This window comes from Anser anser, assembly GCF_964211835.1.
Source record: "Anser anser genome assembly, chromosome: 2".
NCBI classification, from domain to species: Eukaryota; Metazoa; Chordata; class Aves; order Anseriformes; family Anatidae; genus Anser; species Anser anser.
In genome coordinates, this window is record NC_139721.1 from 75,093,936 (window position 1) to 75,115,564 (window position 21,629).

Below are 21,629 nucleotides of genomic sequence, written 5' to 3' on the forward strand. Positions count from 1 at the left end.
GTTTAATCAATTAACACATGGGACGATTTGTCTTCTTAAGACATAGTAAATATTAGGAAAAGAAAGCTGACATCACCTTTCTGTATCTCATTCATCATTTTTAAAGGTGTTAGGGGTGCCTGGATTGTGACAGTTTGTGGAATCTATATATACTTCAAACATACTGGTTCAAAGTGGTAAATATGTATATATCTTGTCAGAAGGCAAGTACCACTCACTCTGCTCTTTCTTTTGAAAACAAACAAACAAACAAACAAGCTTTTTGGGCTTAAAGTCCTGAGAGGTTTAGAGTACTGGAGATTTAGAACTTGGCAGTCTAAACCTACCATCCCAAAGTTATCCTCAGGTGAGGAGTTTCACATCTCAACTGTGCATTCCACTCAAAGAGAAGCATTTCCCTTTGTCTTGTGTTGTAAGGGATATTTGTTGCCCATGGTCATACTGGAATGTGGGTTAACTATTTATTGTTGACCTTCTCCATCTCACACATGATTTTATATCTATGCCATCCTCCTCTGTCATCCCTTTAGCTTGAAGAGACTATTTAATCTACTGATTCATTCTCTGTGCAGAATCTCTTCCAAATCCCTGATTGCTTGATGGTTAATACTATTTTGCCTTTCAAATTCTATTTATCTTTTTAAATAGAGAAACCCATACTACACACAATATCTCAGAAGAAGATGCAACATGGATTTACACCATATCATAATGATGCTCTCTGTTTTGTTCTCTATTATTTTCTTATTAATTCCTACCATTTAATTTCCTGTCTTGACAACTATTAAATGGCCTAATTCCATTCAACTATCTATCACAACACCAAGATCTCATCAGATCAGAGCACAGCATTCTGTAAAGAAAATCTGAGTTGTTTTTACCAATGTGCATATTATTTCATTTATCTATATTGAATTTCATCTACAATATTATTGCCCAGTTACTCAGTATCAATAAGCCTTTCTTCTAAATCAATCCCCATTTTTATTATCTTGAATAACTTACTACTGTCAGCAAAATTTCTGACCTAATTATTCAACTCTTTGCTAATTCATCATGAATACATTGCACAGCACAAGCAAGAACAGATGACACCTTTGTAAACTCTGTATTAGGAAATTTATTTTGAAAATTTAGCTATTTAGGCAAACTAATCATGGGAATGTTTTATCTTTTTGCCATGATTTTCCAAGAATCCATCAACAGGACAGGTTTTTCTAGGCAGAGATAGTGTTCTTTATTAGACCTACTAATATTCTTGAGAAAAACATGAAATAAAATAAAATCTGGGGCATGTAATTCCTCTGCCAAGTCACAAAATAGAAGTAGGAGCTTTCAAAAAAAAAAATGCAAGTTAAGAACAATTAGTCAGAATTTACCTAATTATATATCAACTAAACTGTCTTTGGGAAAAATAGGTCTTGTAACTTGTGGAACAGAGGGAACATTGGAAGGGTTAAAAGAATTGAGAAAGGAGGAAAAACAAACAGGGAATGCAAAAACAACAGAAGTCAAGAGAGATGAATAGGTACTTATCACCTAAGGGAAAGAGAAAGGTAGAGTCTGTGGAACATGGAGAGGTTAATGCTGGGGTGGGTCGTTATAATATGCTATAAAGAGGGTGTTCAGGGTTGTCTTTAGAAGGTGTTTTTTATGTTTCCTTTGTGGAGATTAGAACGTCTCCACAAAATTGGAGATGGAGTGACTGTTTTCTGGGAAATGCCTTCCCTGATATCTGTACATTTCTGTCATGTATAGACTGAATGTGTGAGTTCATGTTGGTGCATAATGGTTGCCTAGCATCAACCATATATATATATATACATCGTGGTGACATCTGGTGCTCTGGGTGAAACATTTGACATTTCTCCACGTGCAGATGCAGCATTTACAGATGCTAACAGTTTGGCTGTAGAGCTTATTCATAGTGAGTGGTACAGACACGTTAGTGAAAATCACTTTTGTTGCATAGGCACTGTCTATATTCAGTGCACTTTGGATTATGGAGAATTTGCTTCTGCTAAATGAGCCTAAAGGCTCAGGAATGTGGTTTGGGGAAGATTTCTTTCCAGGATTTTCTTCCAATAAAGGCCCTATTAAATGACTTTCTATACAAGTTCCAGGGTAGAATGTTATGTGCCGAGTGGGATTTATTTTCTCTTACAGTTAGTTAATACTTCATGTGGTGTTCAGGTGTCTTTTAGAAATCTGGTCTGTTTCTCTAGAGAATCTTTGTTGGCTAAAAGTCCTCTTTCAACTACTCAGGTGGCCATCACAGATTAAATGCAGTAGTATGAAAAGGCAAACCTCTACCTTCTCACTTTCATTGAATGTTGCAGATTGTACCTTGTATATATAGATAGGTGTTCTGGCATGCAGGTTTCCTATGTATCATAGTTTGTAGGCTGCCATTGTTTATGCAGACTGTACTGTTTAAGGAAGTGAAGTATACGTGAAGTGAAGTTTAAAGAAGTGAAGAATAGTATTTTGGAGATAGTTTGACAAGAGGGTGCTAATAATTGAATTTATGGGGAAAACAGTGAGGGAGTCTAAATTTCTGGGCCAGCTGATAGAGATGTCACCTGTGTATCTTTGACTTTTTGGTACTGTTATTTAAAAGCCTTTCATTGCTCATTAAAAGGTTTGTAGACTGTTAACCCCTTTTTAATGTTTATAACTATGCCCATGCATGTATCACAAATTATTAAGTTTCACATGGGTACATTGGGGCTGCTAGCCTGACAGTGACTGTTTTTTGATTTCCCTGGAAGATGTACTGATAAACCTCTCCAGTTTCCTCTTTTTCAGCAGAACTAAAGCTGCCAGGCTTAGAAGGCTGGACCACACATAGAAGTTGCCAAACTTCCATGTCTCTGCAGAGCTCCTCTGGGCCTATAGTTCAAGTCCTTTCCCATGATAATCATGAGCTACCTGTTATGTGTACACGCTTATCACCTGCCCATTGAAAAGATAACCACATGCAGTAAAATAAGAACCTCTTGTACTTCTCCATGCAGTTCATCTACCTGAAGGAGTATGCAAATGTTTTATTTGCTCCCTTCTTTTCTTCTGGGCCTAAATGATCTCCAGGACTCCTTTATGACTTGTCTTTGGGAATGGACAGCCTGGTGATCTTCTTTCTACTTGAAGTCCTGTTTTTGCTCACTTTAGTTCTGGGGCTCTTTTTGTTCCAAGCATTTAATCTATTGAAAGTCTGTTAGTTACAGTCTGCACACGAAGTGTATTTAATTATCCAAGTATGGAAAGACTATTCTTAGTCTCCATTTAATCTTACAACAGAACAATCCTAAGGAAGATTTTGATTTATTTGATTTTAGATATATGTATCTGAGTTAGTTGCCTATATTCCTTTTTAGAGGACAGTAAGACTCATGTGATGTGTGATTCACCTGATGTCTATCTTGGGATGAGATAAATTGTTTATGAGAAGTACATCTTCTCATTTCTTAAGAAAGAGCTCTAGGAAGGCTGTTCATATACAGATGTCTACATTGTAGAAGTCTTAAAATAGGTCAGACAGATACCATTATCTGGGTCTTTGGCAAAAAAAAAAAAAAAAAAAGCTATTGAATGGCAGAGAGGAACTTGGTCAAATAAACTCTTTTACAAATTAAAAAAAAAAAAAAGAAAAGAAAACAATGAACATGAAATGAGGAAATTATTCATCTTCTGCCACATGCATGAAGTTCTTTGTCATAGGTGTATGAGTGTCATGTAGTAACAGTGCTTGTAAGATCATTAAAGATCAGCAGCTAGTCACTACCAATTCCTACAAACAAGGAAAAAAAAAAAAAGAACTTTTCAGAAACTGCAACAAACTACAAACAAGGATTTTTATTGAAATTGTCTGTATTCAAATGCATTCTTGAGTCACTAGTCAGGAAACAATGACTTTATTGTCCAACACACCCAAACTGCAGAGAGGGAAGACAGAGTAAAACAAAATCTTTGTAGAAGAACTTACTGGGATTTCTAAGGCCTTTTTTTGGGGTGGGAGAGAGAAGGGGTGAATAGCTGGCTGTCAACACTTGAATTGTAATAGAGGCTCTTCTCTTTTTATTCAGGAGTTTGGCTGCCAGAAGGCAAATTTGTTACACTGATTGCAAGAACACACATCTCAATATGATTATCACTTGTTGAAATCTCTCATCAATATCAAACACTCTTGAAGACATTACATAATTCACAGTGTTAGCTATGATGGCATGAAATTCAACAGAGTAGTGTTCTGCACCTGGGATGGAGTACTGCCAGACACAGGTACAGAATGGGAGAGCAGCTCAGCAGAAAGGCGTCTGGGGGTGCTGGTGACAGCAGTCTCAGCATGAGCCAGCTGTGTGCACTGGCACCCAAGAGGGCAAACTGCGTTTTGGGGTGCATTAAACACTGCATAGCCAGCTGATCAAAAGAGGTGATTATCCCACTATATTTAGCATTGGTGCAGCCTCACCTTGAGCACTGTGTGCGGGTCTGGGCTGCACAATGTAGAAAAGATGTTAAGGTCCTTGAATATGTCCAGAGAAGGGCAACAAAGCTGGTAAAAGGGCTGGAAGGCTTGTCCTATGGAGGAAAGGCTGTGGACACTTGGATTTTCTTGTCTGGATAAATGGAGGCTGAGAGGTCATTTCATTGCTCTCTACAGCTTCCCGAGGAGGGGAAGTGCAGAGGGAAGTGGTGGTCTCTTCTCCCTGGTCACTGATGACAGGACGAATAGGAACACCACAAAGCTACACCAGATGATCAGACTGGACATGAGGAAAAAATTCTTTACTGTGAGGGTGGTCAAGCCTAGGTCATGCTTCCTAGTGAGGTGGTTGATGCCTCATGCCAATCACTGTTCAAGTGGCATCTGGATAATGCCCTGAATAATATGCTTTAACTTTCAATTAGCCCTGAAGTGATCAGGCAGTTGGGCTAGATGATCTTTGCAGGTCCCTTCCAACTGAACTATTCTATTCTATTCTATTCTATTCTATTCTATTCTATTCTATTCTATTCTATTCTATTCTATTCTATTCTATTCTATTCTATTCTAATCCACTCCATTCTATTCTATTCTATTCTAATCCACTCCATTCTATTCTATTCTATTCTATTCTAATCCACTCCATTCTATTCTATTCTAATCCACTCCATTCTATTCTAGCTCTTTCATCTTAATATCACAGCTTTTCATTCTCACAGTCAAGCAATTTTTGGCTAAGAATGGATTTCAGATTGCTGCCTGATCCTTTAAGCTTTGGTATTTAAGCAGCCTGTAGAATGGAGCTAACGAGCATTAGACATTGGTAGAATACTTTGTGCTGTGCCAAATAAAACAGAAAGCTTGGCAATATGGCTGCAGAATAGTCCTTTCTTCCTCTTCCTCTTCCTTTTCTTTCTCTCTCTCTCTTTTTTTTTTTTTTCTTTTTTCTTCTTTTTCAGGTAGATTCCAAAGAGTCTGAAATGGGAAACAGCCTATGCTTTAATAAACAGATGCAGAAAGAGGGGATTAGGCCTTGGAACTAATTCAGCATGGCACTATGGAACTGGCTCATTCCAGACTGTTTGGTCTCCAGCTCCAGTAACACTGTCTCAGCAAACTTCACAGAGGTCTCCTTTTCTTCAGACTCTACTTTCTGCAGTACCTCCTGCTTGCGAAACACAGTGGGAGAATATTATATTACACAAGAATGTGAAAGAGCTTTTTTCATCAGACTTCAGCCTGTTGATGAATTGCTTACGGCAGCTCTAATTTAAACTAATAGCATATGCTGGAGCTAAGACAAATTATGAAATGTCCAGCAAGGAAAGCAGAGAGAGTAAATGTGCACTGAAAAAGAGTTTTAAAATGCATGTGAAGGATTAATGAATTGTGGCATCCAGGCAGAACATGACAGTTTCTCTGATGTTTTGAAGGACTGCTGTAAGTTAAATGATGGAAGAAATCCAGATGAATATTGAAAATAGTCAAAACTAGGAGAAGTATTGAACAAATAAAATAAGAAGTTCAGAAAGCCCAAGAAGGAAAACTTGAAAAATGAGACTATGCAGATAATCTGTTCAATGCTTTCCCACCCCCAATGGTGAACTATGAATCAGCCCACCAGCTCTCAGGAAAAGGAACAATCAGAATCTCTGCAGTGTAAGAGAGAAGAAATAGCAAGACAATGGAAATTTCAGTTGTCAGCTAAGTAGTAGTCCCTAACTCTAGAAGCCAATGATGAGAAAATGTGAAACTGAACACACCCTTTCCCAATGTCCCAGAACGAATCCATGACCTGCTACAGCACAAACCTATAATGAAAGTGAAGCTGGTAGTTATATCTATGCAAATTAGTGCTGCATTATTCAGGAAAGCATTTGCCAGGTGGAGAGGGAAAGGGTCTTACCTGATGTTTAACTGGTCTGTTCTACTTCTGCTCTATCTGGTACTCTGTACATCTAAAAGAAGGAATGGATAAGAAGAATTACAGACACATATCTAAGCACTGGACTCCAAAGCTGGCTGACTGCATGGGGAAGGACCTCATAAAAGCAGTGACAGATGCACCATTTCTGAATCCATGGTCTGCTTTGATCTCTGTGGCAAAAAGCTCCGATTGGTGGATGAAAGAAAAAATCATGTCTTGTACAAAAATGCATTGTCATATAAGTCTAGGAGAAAAGTGATTCCACCTCTTTCACTAATACTAAACAGCAATTCAATGTACTTCTGTCCGTTACTTATGGTATTATTTATTGCCACCATCTCCTCAAACAGCGCTTACTGAAATGACAGGGAGAGAGAAGGAGTGCTACATTACCTAGTGTAAAGAGAAAAATAATAATAAAAATAAAGATAAAAGATAAAGATGATAAAGATGATAAAGATAGGACAAAGATATAAAGGACCTCCAAAGATAAAGGAGCCTACTCAGATTTTAGGAAAAAAACACTAAAGATTATCTATTTACCATTGAAGAAAGTTGATGACCAGAAAAGGAACGAATATCACAAAGAGCTATAACAATTTTAAAGCCAATATTTTATAGACACCAAAGTAATCAGTTAAATTGAAAATGTGAGGAATAATCAGCATTTCCAGACTTCAGCTAAAAAAAACAACCAACCCAACCCAAAACAACAAAAACAATGAACAGTAATAATTCACTCCTACTCACCACTAGTGTCTTATCTGAACTTTACTGTACATCTGTAATGTCTGTTCTTTAAAATGGGGTGGCCACATTTTAATTCTCTACTAGGAATAGCACCTTGTCCATTTTAATTCCTTAACCATACAGGGGAATTGCTTATGAGCATGTTAGATGGCCCAAGCTATATCAGGGACCATTCTAGCAAAGTAACTGCACAGAAATATGATTCCAACACCTTAGAATATCTCTTGGCACTATGTAATATGGTAGTATTGGTATGGAACCTGAACAAAGAAGTGAAACCAGAGGAAGGGAAGTGACGCCTACAGACTTCAATCAATACATTGCACATGCTACTTGCATATATAAAAGACGGTAAAAATTGGGAAAAGAACAATTAATGAAACTTAAGAGAGAGGGGAGATAAATCTAACATCAACACAACTAATATACATTCATTCTAAGCTGAAGTAAGAAATGTAGTTCTGCAAGAATGGCCATTTAGTGTCTCCACTGAAAAACAGAAATCACATATAAACTGTCATTTAGTGCACAGCCTGTCCTAAACTATAACCAAAAGGACTAAGGAAGAGGTAAAAATATAGTAAATTCGAAAGAACTAATCTTACAGCACAGAAATTTTACTTTATAGATTCCTGTATCAGGCTGCCTAACAACAAATGTCCTCACTTTGGTAAGAATTTGTGCATTTATGCTTTAAGGTAAGTGCGATTGGCATGTATATGATAACCTCATGTACAGGGCTCAGCAGGGCAGGTTCTTCTCGAAAAGGACAGTGATGGGATAACAAAAATGTAGGACAAGTGAGAAGGAGAAAGCAGATGGACAACGCTGACAGGATGACATGATGCTTCAGCAAATGTGAGGGCATGAATCTGAACAGGTGAAAAGATAATGTAATGGGCAATGGAAAATGTGACAAAAGGGTCATCTGTAAGGGAAGAGCTAACTATTCTGCTTAGAAGCTAATAACCTATTGCTTTGTCTCTGTCAAAAGCTGCCTGAGCACTTTTGCAGGATGTACTAGGAGCAACAAGCAGATTATGTAATAAAACCACCAAAAACTCTGTTTTGAGGAAACGTCACTACTGGAGGTGAGCAAGTTCTAAGGGACACATAAACAGATGACTGGAGTGAACCTACTGCCTGCACCTCGTCCATGCTGGAAGCTTTGCTTTGCATGTGTTGTGGTTTAGCTGGGCTGGCAGCTAAACACCACACAGCCGTTCGCTCACACTCCCCCCTCCCTCTCTGGGATGCGGGAGAGAAACGGGAAAGTGAAGCCTGTGAGTTGAGATAAAGACAGTTTATTAATACAGAAAAATAATAATAACAATAATAATAATAATAGTGATAATGATAATAGTATTAATAATAATAATGTGTAAGAAAACAAGTGATGCACAATGCAATTGCTCACCACCTGCTGACCGATGCCCAGCCTATCCCCGAGCAGCCGGCCCCCCACCCCGGCCAGCCACCCCTATATATTGTTTAGCATGACGCCAGATGGTATGGAATACCCCTTTGGCCAGTTTGGGTCAGCTGTCCTGGGTCTGTCCCCTCCCAGCTCCTGCTGCACCCCCAGCCTGCTCGCTGGCAGGACAGAGCGAGAAGCCGAAAAGTCCTTGGCCTGGTGTAAACACTGCTCTGCAACAATTAAAACATCAGCATGTTATCAGCGCTCTTCTCATCCTAATCCAAAACATAGCACCCTACCAGTTACTAGGAGGAAAATTAACTCTGTCCTAACTGGAACCAGGACAGCATGGAATTGTAGGAGGATGATTATGGAGTCAGGACTGTAGTAATGATATGATTGGATGTGTTTGCATGATGCTTTGTTACAAATTATACATAAGCTGCTGCAAATTCTAATGGTTACCTCTCATTTCCCCACTGGAGGAGACGTCTTATAATAATGATTAAACTTTGGTGAAACGTTTGTAAATCTACCCTTGGGTCCTGTTTCCTCCTCAGTCATGGAATGTCCCAACGTGATAGAAACCAATTATGTACATGACACAATGAGATGTTGAAATTAACTGGAAGAAAAGACACAGTGTCACTATTCCTATTCTTCCCCTAGATTTTTGCAGCAGTTATCTTTTAGTATTACATAACAGAAACATCACTCCTTTAAAGAAAAAAATTGTCGTTGTGATGAATCACTATTAAGTCATCAATTACTTTTTTTTTCTTTTTTTTTTTTTCTTTCTTTCCTGACTGGAACTGAATTTTCTTTGGTCCTAACCCCAAAATGATAAATAAAAGTGAAGAATTTCAAACAGGTCAATGGGTGTTTTATAGAGCACGTTCTCTGCTGACTACTTCCAAAGTACAGTATGCAACATGGTTTATCCTTTCTGATAGTACCAGAAAAGTGACATTTGCTGCAAGAAATGAGGTTGCTCTAATGAGCTTATAAAAATAACATTTATTTAGTAACTTTAATTAATGATCACCCACATATATTTGAAGAGTTTTAATCAGGTGCTTTAGCCTATGCCTATTACTAAAATACCAGAGTTAACAAGACTACTGATTTCAGCAAAGACATGCTGGGCACAAAATAAAAGTAAAGATGGGAAGGATTTCCCCTGTCAGTAGAAGAATGGGACTAGCCAGAAGAAGATCTTGAAACAAAGAACTGGTATGCGAAGGGGATCAGGAGGAGGTTAGACAGTTATGAGGTGTGAGTACAAAAGGGACAGCAACTGGGCAAATCAAGAAACCAATGCAAGATTCCTACCTGTGATCTAGTTCACCTGGCTGGTTAGCAAAAATCAAATCTTTCAGAACAGAGTTATATGAAGACAGACAATATTTTTTATCTCTGTCAAAATATTTTTACTTAACTTGAGAGCAGAATATTTTAATTTTTTTAAAAATATAAAAGGAAATAAGATTTCTTTCACCAATAGATGAAAATGCTTTAAGAACTGCATCTGAGTTATAAGAGGGAGAAAAAAGCACACAAGTCTGTGCCTTAGGTTTCCTGTGACAGGTTAATCCAAACATGAATCCATTGCCCCATAGCATGAATATGATTATTTAATATAAGCACCTGCCCCTGCGTCTCTTAGCATAATCATAATGTGTCCTTAGGGGTTATTAAAATTGCTTAAAGTTTAGTCAATGTTTCCCTCTTTGCTTTATGCAAATGTATTAAATTATGAGCACAGAAAAAAAATGAACCAGGACATGAACTTAGCTGCTATTAATTTAGTTAAGCAAATTAAGTAGGAAAAACCCAGAGACATTGTATAGCAATCAGTAGTAGGCAATTTTATTAACACCATATCTGAAAAATTAAAATAATTCAGGCTGTCCCATTCTTCAATATCACCAGAGAAACCATCAAGCGAAAACTGCCAGAAAATCTGATGAAATGCGTTTGAGGAATATACCCGGGGAACCAACTTTCATAAAGTCTTGGGAAGAAGGGAGAAGAAACAAGATTCTGATATGCAAATTTAATATAGATTTTTCTAAATGTCTGTAGTCTTCTCAAACATATAGCAATTCCATGTGAAGGATTGAGATACGGTTCTATCAGATTTTGCAGCTATTTGAGTCTAAAGCCCCAAAGCTGCATTTCTGTATTGTACTTTGAAGAAGGGAGAAGTGTAAAAACTGCTGTAAAAGTTGCTGGTCATACCTCAAGCTCCTAATCCCTTCCCTAAAGGAAAGTCCATAAAGACTGTCAGCAATCTTGGGACACATGGCTTTTCTGAGCTATAAACAGAAAATACAGAGTGAGTCATTCATAATATACTTTCAGTTTGATACATTTCATACCAAAGCTGATGGAAATTGACCATTAACAATTAGAGGGAATGTGCCTGGGACAAAAAGGTCACACTGTTAATGACTTTGCCTAATTGCTATTTCATGTATCCAAATATAACCAACCAAGACATTTATTTAAAACTAAAAAGAGCCAAAAAAAAGCATTAGATATGTTTAAATTCACCAAGCAAGAGGTGTCTTCTATGGCAAATGCTTAATTCTCCAAAAATACACAGATTTCTCATTTGTGAAATTAATTAATTTTTTCTAAACTAAAACTCTTCATAATTTATTTTGGAAAGCAGAACAATTTTGATTTCATTCACATTAATTTTTCACAGATAAATGATAAGACCCTGCATCCTAAAGGAAATGGTTGTTGAATAGATAGACTGTAATTTATTTACATATCAACTTAATTTGCAAGCAGTTAACTTGAAAGGAAAAATAAGGAAATGTACGCCATTGGATAGCTGGGAATAAGACAGTGAGAATTAAGGTAATTCAGACCTATACCAAAAGTATTATTTGATAGGATGCTTATTCTCAATGTATATATTTAATACATATATTTATTATTAATACTTGTTTTGGAAAAGGTCGTACCCCAGAATGTTCTGCTTCTCGTGTATATAGAACTTTAAAAAAAAAATAGCACATAAAGTATATATATAACCATATATTTCAATATTAGCATTTAGTCTGTGTTCATTGCCTCTGCCTCATTAAACATAATAGGAATGTATAGTCAAGTGTAATTGGAATATTTTGTTTAAAATACTACATTAAAATATTACATGCTAGCAAATGTTGAATCTTAAATTTATAAGAGTATATCAGTTAGCTCTGAATTATAACCATATTAAAATAAAATAGATGAGATAGGTGTCTTTAAGTATCATAAGTGTTCCCGATTCTCCATTTGTTTACTTCACATATAATTCTTACAGAGCTGCAGGTTTGAAAGGTTTCACTTTAGTCACAATTACGTCCTAAAACGTCAGGTTAATTAAGAACTTGCTTTTGTAGCTGAAACACTTTTGTTCACAGAACTGAATCAGCAAAATTTGACATTTGTGTGTTCAGACGGCCTATAAATACTTATGCATACACTTTGCCCGGGGCATAGCTGGTTGTATGGAGCTTCCCTATAACTACCAGTTGGATGATACCAACCCCCTTTGGTTTATTTAAAGATGATCATAATCATAATGATTCTATGCTTCTATGATTCTATGCTGTTGAAAAAAAGTAGGAAATTCGAAGATCTCTGCTCTATTTTACAAAACTCAAAGACCCAAAACTGTCTGCTGAGCCTGAACACTTGACAAGTGTCTGACGTTTTACTGTCTTGCATTTTATTTGGGGGATTAGCCCTTAGGGAGTTAGTTTTGTTTGGGATTGGTGTTAGTTAGCACACCCACTTGCAATTAATTATGTGAAAATTGTGGAAAAGAAATGTTTCTCATTCAATGATGTTAAGAAGTTGGTGAAAACATGTTTGTGCCAGCCAGTCTCCTTCCTGAAAAAAACTTTTTCCTCGATTCTTCTGTCTCAGGGAAGCCTTTGGATGTCTAATTGAGTCAAGCACTCATAGCACAGGTGGATGGGGTTACTAGATTCAATTAAATCCTGGAAAATTAAGCCCTCAGTCTATTCTTGTATGAAATGCTTGAGAGGAGGAGCTTCCCATGATTTATCTGGAGATACGTTATTGCCTTTTTTGGCCAGTACCAGCAACCAGATGTATTGTTTACAACCTTACTGACAATATTTAAGTAAACAGATTTCTTGTAATGTTTCCAGTCTTGTCCTCTTTCCTCCTATTTCTGTCTAGGTGATAGAAATATATAGCTGCAAAGGTCTGTTTAAAAGAAAACAATGTCAATCCATGTTTTAAGTCTCCTAACTTATTTGATTCTTAATACTTGTATCATGTTCTTCCTTATTTAGAGATTGACCTGAAGTTGTCATTATTGCCTACATATCCAAAGACATTTCACAGAAGTAACAGTTTGCTTTGTCCATGCTTTCTTATTACAACAGAAGATTATTATTTATCAATGCTTTGCAGTAGATCAGTCATGAAGAACGTCGCCCCTTTTTTCATGCATTGAAGTCATCCAAGTCATCACTTTACATCCAAGTCCCAAGAGTCTTTTGAGTTCTCGAAGGACAATGCCATGTATACAGAAAGTTTTTCTTGTTTGTTAAATGACTTAGCTTTTCTGACTGAATTGACTCAAAACCAAATAACACAGGAATGCTGAGTCTTGGCTAACTTTTCAACTGGGCTAGACGTTGCAGAATAATATCTGTGTTGTCCTCCCGAAACCATCCATGAAAGGCCTATCTGAAAAGAAAGAAAACCTGCAGCCTGACGCTAACAGCTTTGTGATATGGTATTTACAATTCACAGTATGTTTCTTGTATGCCAGTTGCCATAGTGTGTGTCTGAGCTCAGTATTCTCTGCAAAATCCCTGTGGGACAGAATTAAGTTGATTTCTCTCAGCTTTGTATTCTAGACCTAACACTCAAACTCAGTTTTGTTCAGTGATTTTGATAAAATAATTGCTTGCTTTCTCTAAGAATTAATTTGTCTGGGAATTTGGGAAATGTGAGGTTAATTTTAGTATAATGAAAATGAAGAATAGGAGATTGCATGGTTTCTGGAAATGCCTTTGTTTGAGGATTTCACATTAAATACAAACAGATAGATGCAACATGAATATCTATTTTCAGAGGCATATAAAGCAAATGGCTTCATCTTTAGGAATTTTTCAAATTTCTTATGAGTCATGTGCTGTTAAAATATGACTTACACAATATATTGATCACTGTGCTGTACTGCTGAATTCAGCAAAGTATACATATGTCAATCAAAGCTTATTGAAACCATAACTGAGAACAAATAGCTGCAGGCTTGTTGTTCCCAATGAAATTATTGGCAAACTCATTTAGTGAAAATGGTATAGTGCTGAATGCCCTGTGAAGTGGCATTTTAGTCCATTTATTTGTCAGCTGAGAAGCAGAATGGTATTTTTTAAATTATCATTATTTTCTGTTAACACGGGGAAGAAGTTAAATACTTATTTTTAGACAGAATATTCTTGGAATACTTTTTCAGATAAAAAGGTCTTTATTTAAATTTAATACATGTAGAAATAATATAGGGGAGACACCTGGAGCATAAATATGTAAGAAGTTACAAATAATATGGCAGGACAGCTGACAGGTGGAACTGTTTCTGGTTCACAGACTGTTCTGGATTCTTCCAGCACAAAATTAACTCCAATCATACTACTATGGAAAGCTGTGTTTTGTGTTGGCATTGAGTTTGTATAATATCAGAAGTTTCCTCTAAAAATGTTCAATTCCCCTCCGCCCCCCAGATTATTCCTCCTTTGTGAAGGCCCAAAACCCACACAGAATTTGGACAGTGTGACTGTCAAATGATTCTGGAGTGAGTAGTGCTTCTGGTAGTAGTGCTTTTCTGCACCAAGCAGATCAAAATGAAAATGTTTGTTTGGCCTACGGTGTTTAAGATTCTATGCAAAAAAACTTTGAAGTCCAGAAAGAGAATTTCTTTCTAATTATTACCTTGCTTAAAACTTAGAAGGTTTTAGAGAGGATTTAAAAACAAACAAACAAAACCAACAAAACAAACAAACAAACAAAAAACAGCGCTGAAGGATTGGAGTAAGTGGGATGACCTTAACCATATATGTTCACAAATGTCCCCAGTCGACCAATATTTAGGGAATTCAATGAAATCCTAAGACTTAGATTCAGTATATGGAATAGTTGAATAAAGTGTAGCGTTGTTGAAATTTAGATGTCTAAATTTACCTAGTGGGTGATGATAAGAAACAGTCCCCACTCTGTTTCTTTCTGACTCCACAAATGCTTTAATGTCCAAAAGCATCTTTCATTTTAAATTTCCAGTCTAGGTTCTAGTTGACCTTCTATGTACTCACAAGTTAAAATCTCTTCTATGACATGTATGCTATTTCTCCTTTACATTAGGATTTATTCTCTTGACATATGTGTGGACAAAAATTGACATCCTTTTATATAACACATACATATATGCACAAGCTCCATTTATCTCTAGGAAATAGGTGGATGAACATTTCAGGGGTGTTGTTTATTACCTGAAATTTATACAATACTGAACTGTAGCACCAATGAGGATCAGCTGAATTCTGCTTTTTTTTTTTTTTTTCTTTTAAAATAAGTTGAATTATTTTAGGTAAAGTACAGCTTCTTCATCTGATGTTCCATTCTGTCCCTCAGGCACAGTTTGTATGTGCTGACTTCTCTCCTCTAAATGTGCATTCTACATGTCTACTGCCTGTAACATTTGCTCCGACCTAAAACTCAGAGCCCCAAATATATGATCGTCTTTCATGATTTTAGCTATGGTGGATATTTCTCCTGCCTTCCGATGGCTATTTTTTTGAGTACTGCCCCTAAATGGCCTGCTGGGCCATTTGCTTTCAGCATAATAATCCATTCATTTAGTTTTCCTTTAACTATTTTTTTAACAGCTATTTTGATGGCCTCTCCTTTCTCCTGTTGTCTCTGAGGTACTCCAAAATCCCTCATTTTCAATTTCTCTCAGTACATTACTTCTGACAGTTCATCCATACACATCTGCTTTCTGCTGATTTTGTAAATCTGTTTATGAATTTTCTAATCTCATGCTGATAGTGACGTCCCCAGCATCTCGCCCAGGATGAGTCATCATCACTTTTAGTTAAAATATGACTAACTTAACTCCTTAAATTCCTTTCATAACTTCTCTTATCCTTCATCTCTGTTCCAGCTGACAACTTTGAACACCAAAACTTGAAGGCTGCTTGTATATTGTGTGTTTATATCTGATATTCATGGGATGTCCCTGTGCTACTGATTTTTTAGTCTTCAGCATTCCCACAGAGCACCCATTTTTCTCACCTTATTCAAAATGTTTCATTTAGGCTCTCATAATATCCTTCAGTGACTACCACAGACTTATCCTGCTCTTCCAAACATACACATCACCTAGCCATATATAAAATTAAGTTTCTGAGGTCAGTTGATCTGGTTCTTTCATTTACCTCTTCATTTCCTTCCTCTGAGTCCCTTTGTCATGCCCTACCATACTAATCTTATCAATTTCAGAGTCCTGTGTGACTACTCCTCTTTGCAGAGATGTTTGGGGAGTTCTTTTCTGTTCACTTGTGCTAAATGAAGCATCTTTTAGATTATCTTAAAAGGTAAAAACACAAATAAAGAAAGCCTATTGTATATTTCAATCTGGACTCCAGCAGGCTTGTCAACAAGGCATTTTGCTGCGTGATGGCTCTTTTGTGACTTAACTGAAATGTAGACAGTGGCTAGCTCTCAGCTGACAGATATCTACATTATACAATTAGATGATAGAACTGGTATTGATGTCTACTTAGCAGCTTCAGCAGAGGTCAAGCACTGAAGCAGTTTGGAGACTAAATGATTCTGTCACTCTAACACTTGACCATTGCAGAAGAGGCCTGGGATTGCTGATCCTAGACTGCTTTCTTTGTTGAGTGTGTGTGAGTACATGCTGAGGATTTACCTCTTTGTGCCTGTCAATCTAATGTGGTTCAGAAATGCTGAACTAACTATAGCAGTGATTACATGCTTAGAAAAAGCCACTGCACAAATCCTGAAGGTCATCATTTTCTGACAAAATTTTGATGATCTCACCTGTCAGCATTTGTCCTTCACTTGTTTGTGAGAATCAGTGATATATATCTCCATTTAAAACATCAGTCCTTGTCAGTAACATATCTCAACTTTACTTTTTTCTTACCTTACTATTTGTTCAGATTTTCAACTTCTGCCCTATAAAATGTGCCAGGTAATAAAAATGGTGAAGAATGTTTTTTAGAAGCTTTACTTCGGAGACTGAAAAAAAACACCACCACCACCACCACCAAAAAATTTTTTAAATATTTTCTAAATAGTTTCACTCAGTTCAGCTATTTTAAACCTTCCAACCAACTAGGCAAATGTACTGATTCAAGGATCTCCATATGTGTGCTGAGCTCAGTGTAGGACTGGAATCCTCAGAATACATTTCAATACAATTTGACTGTGCATAGCAGATGTCAACACTATTTCTATTACAAGCTTATCCTTCTGACTTATGTCGTCATCCCTGAATAGTGGCCTAGAGAAAGGTATAATATAAGTTTGTGTTTCAGTGACCTTACACACCTTATTGACAGACGCTTCCCAAGGACTTTCCTTGGACAGGAATAATAATGCACTGAACACCTTCACTGAGGGGACAAACAGATGACAGGTGTCAAGGAGAGAGAGGGGCATCTGTGGCATCTACAAGTTGAATCATGTACCAACAAGAAAACATGACTAGTTGTATGACAAAAGTAGAATGTGATGTTTGATGAGATAACTCATCCAGGTTTCATACTCTTGGGAAGCAGCAGCAAAAAAAAAGTGATGCAATTTCTTCTATCAGAGAGCAGGAAAATGGTGATACATTAAAAACAATAAAAAAGGCAAAGTTAATAAAGACCTTAAAAAAAGGCCTGTTAGAGCTGAAGTTAGGAGCAAACAAAAACCTGAGGAATTATAGTCTGGAAAAGTGATATGAACTCTTTATATAATTAATATTAGCAATTCACGCCACTTGTCTTAACTTGCAAGGTGATTTCTAGCAAATAACAGAGTTGACAGTAATTAAACAGTTTCAGTGGAAGATAAGAGGAATTTAAATACTTTTGACTCTAGTTTTGTAGTCGGTGTGTGTATTGTGCTCTCATCATATTTTAGCCTTTGAGTATATTCATTCTAGAGCAGGAACTCTGCTTTTTAGGATTTTACTGCACACAATATAGTTAGACCTTGTTCTGGCTGGACATGTTATTGCACAGAGTAACATGAACAGTAGCAAAACACTGTTAACCAGGAGCAAATAAGAGCCATGCCATTTTCTCAGCTGGTTAGGGGCAGGTATGAAGAAGTTGACATTAGATGCTGGCTTTTAACACCTTACTGAAAAGGAAGTTGAAAAGTTAATCTCATTTAATCTCATTCCTGGTTCCATTAGCCTTCACCCTTCATTTTCAGATTTAAAACCTAGGAGAAAATTGTGGAGAGAACAAGAAGAAGATGTTTTCTAAAGTCTCCTGCTGTTAATGGTAGGGTGGTTAGGATTCAGTGTATGTCTTAGTCTGTTTTCTTCATTGCTACTTAATTTCTAGAAGATAAAGACTTTGAAACCTCATTCTTTCACAGATCTACTCCAGCTGACAAATATTGCTTTCTGTTGTGTATTTGCAAAAAGGAGCCCCCACATGGACAAGAAAAATTATCAATCTTCTTTGAAGAGTTAATTTTATGAGCAATGTCCCTCAGAGTTTTCTATCCTTGCCCTGACTTTTCAACTAGAAAGGATGCTTAGACCCAAGTTCATGTGCTGATACATTGAGAGCTTTTTGGTGTTTTCATTAAACAGCACACATCCGAATTATGTTTTTCAACTATTACAAAATGCTGAAGAAGATGTATATACAGTAATAAAAGGGTGAATACTTGAAGAGTATGAGATGAGTTCCAGAAGTAACTTTTCTTATTGAGAACCAATAATGTCCTGACTTCAGTGTTCATCTGACAAGATCTATTACTGTATATGATATATGAGCTGGACAGTTTATTTTTATACTGTGCCAATTGAATTATGTCAGACCTGCATACCCTTTAGACACATGGATTTACTTACATAAGGCAAGCTTTTTTCATTAGCATTCATTTTAAACTATCCCAGGAGCATCTAACAATAATTTAAAATTTGAGATGCATTCAAATCTTGCCACCTTCATTTCTGGTATTTATTAATTTTCTCCTTCACTCATGTCTTCCTGTCTTTTTAATGATTTTAGATGAAACACTGGTCCAAGATTTCATTTTATTTTACCTTTGTGGTGTTTTTTTTTTTCTTTTTTTTTTTCTGTCTTTCTTTTTCCCCCTCCCCCTCCCTGCCAACTCCCCATCTAGAAGGTTTGCACAGCCAATGCATCAATTTTAATTCTATCTTTTAAGGTGCTCAATAACCAATAGCACATATGATGGTTTGAACACGGTAGTACACAGCTGTGTGACAGACTGTCAAGCTGTTGTGCTGGGGAGCAGAAAGGGTCACCTGCTCCCCAGCAGATGGGGAACCAAGCATGATACCAAGGCAGGGCAGGGGTTGTGCGAGCTGGGGCACAGCCCCATGCGGAGATGAGCAGTGCTGGCCTGGAAATGGCAGTCCTTTGAGGAGGACTGAGGGTCCACATCACAGGCAAGCCCATAGTAATAAGGCAGGTCCGAGGTCAAGGTAGGAAGTCAATCCAGAGGTCAAGGATCTGGAATAATGGTGCCCATGACCTGGCACAAACAGAACCATGTTGAACTGGTTTTAATGGGCCCCTGGGCCTAGTAAGGTGGAAATCCCAGGTGGGGCTGATCATGAGGGCCATTAAGGACAGTTAGTACACTAAGAACCCTGACAGTGTGTAGAGCAGTATCCACACCATGCCTTACAGGCATATGGCTGCTTTTTAGCAGCTATAGGATTTCCTTGACCTGGAGGCCACTATCATTGGAAATACAAAAGGTTACCATAGAGGTGACAGCAGAATTTGTCAGCAGCTGCATTCAAGATAATGGCTCCTGGCTCTTCTTGGGCTCAGAATAATTCTCCTTTTTTTTTTTTTTTCTTCCCCTCCCTGCTCCTCTACTTATGAGCCCTGCTAAGTTCTTATGTCAACGTGCATTTTAATAGGTGCAATGGCAAACGGTTAACCATTGCAATGAGTAGACGCTTTATCATTAAATTGTAAAAGCAGAATCAAGTCCATAAATTCATCTTGACAATGGATCTGCTTAATGTGGCCTGTGTGTAATATATTTAGTCTCTAAGGAAGTGATGCATTTGACCATGGGGGAAAAAACCTTAATTCCCTTGTGCAGTTTACAATAGTGTGTGTTCTATGTTCTGGGATTGTTCAGAATTTTATATTGAATTATAAATCATATGGTGCTTTGCAACATTCAGCATCAGAGAAGCTTGACAGCAGATAGTAAGAATAACCTGGACAACTGTTCTGCAAAAAGAAAGTCGCATTAATTCTTAGCATCACCAAAGCAGCAGTTGTTTTTAAGAAGGAGTAGGCTGTAAGGTATGGATATCAAATGCCAAATTTGCACATATGTGGATTTTATTTTTTGCTACATTCATGCTGGCAAGATTGGCAGTGTTATAACCACTTAGTAATTTGGCAGTGACTTGAAAAGAGGCCACTGCCTCCTGGTAATTTTTGTTGGACTTCTGCTGTGTTACCCACTAGTGGTAATAAAGGAGCAACTGGAGGACACCAGCCTGTGGGGAAGGCATCAGTTGGTGCAAAGTCTTTGGCAGCCCAGAAAGAAGTTCTGATGTTGCAGAGATTTACAGTGAGCTGCTGGTCCTTGTCAAGAACTGTTCTGGGGTGGTAGGGTATAGAAAAGGAAATTCCTGGAAAGAAAACATGTACTGATGAGTTTTCCTTAGTCCATCTCACATCTTTTCTGCCTTTCTTGGTCAAGATCACTCCTATCTAGGAGGAGAAGAGTAGGAACAAGCAGTAATTAGCCTTTCACTGGTGTTCTACCCCAGAGCTATCAGAAAGAGCAAAGCCTTGCACTGTGGAGGGCTGTTATTTCTGTTATCTGGTTACACCATGCCCTGTGCTGAGGTTCAGTGTTATGATCATTGCACCGTTGTAACCTTGGAGGAATATTTCCAAGAAGGAAGTTAATTAAGAAGAGTGCCAGAAATAATGCTCTCTATCTGAGAAAATAGTTTGAAGCTATTCAGACAAAACAAATGGTTCTGTCTTTGGTTTGAAGAAGTTCTTTGTTTTTTCTTAGCCTCTATTTTAATTTTTCAGTTTGTCTGCACGTGTGTCCTGCCATGCAACAGCCCATCTGGATGCTTCTTTATAAAACTGTGGAACTCAATCTACATTATTTTAATTGTCTAAGTACTTCAGACTGTTCTGGGATGTGAACTCCAGTTAGACATCTTCTGTTTCCTGTCATCGTTAGAAAGGAGACTGCTCCAATGGCTAGCTGAAGGTTATATGTGTTTTTAAATTCCACTTGCAGCCCTAATGAATTAAGACTGTTTATTTTCAGCAAGAGTTTGAAAAGAGGACTCTCATCACTAGAAAATCCAAACAAGGATTGCAATTTGTCCTTTTCCCAGTCTTAAAAAATATGAACATGGCTGGTTTTACTGTGCATTTTATGCACCCTAGGAGGGAAGAATGAGGGAAATATGGCTCACAAGTACTGCTTTGAAGCTGGACCCCTTCAGCAGCCACTTTCACAAATACTGATGCTCAGGTTGCAACGACTCATTACTAGAGCAGGGGAGTTAGAGAGAGAAGTTGCATGGTTCTTTCTGGACCCCAATTACAAAGGTGTGACAACAAAGAGCTTAATGAAATCACTGCTTTAATAAGATGATAGAATATGAAAAGGAATATATATAGTGAATAAATCTTGCATCATTTCAGACACTGTGAACCCCACTTTTAGGGTTCAGATGTTTTTTCCTGTGGCATACTGCATAGATCCTGTCCATGCAGAGGTTCATC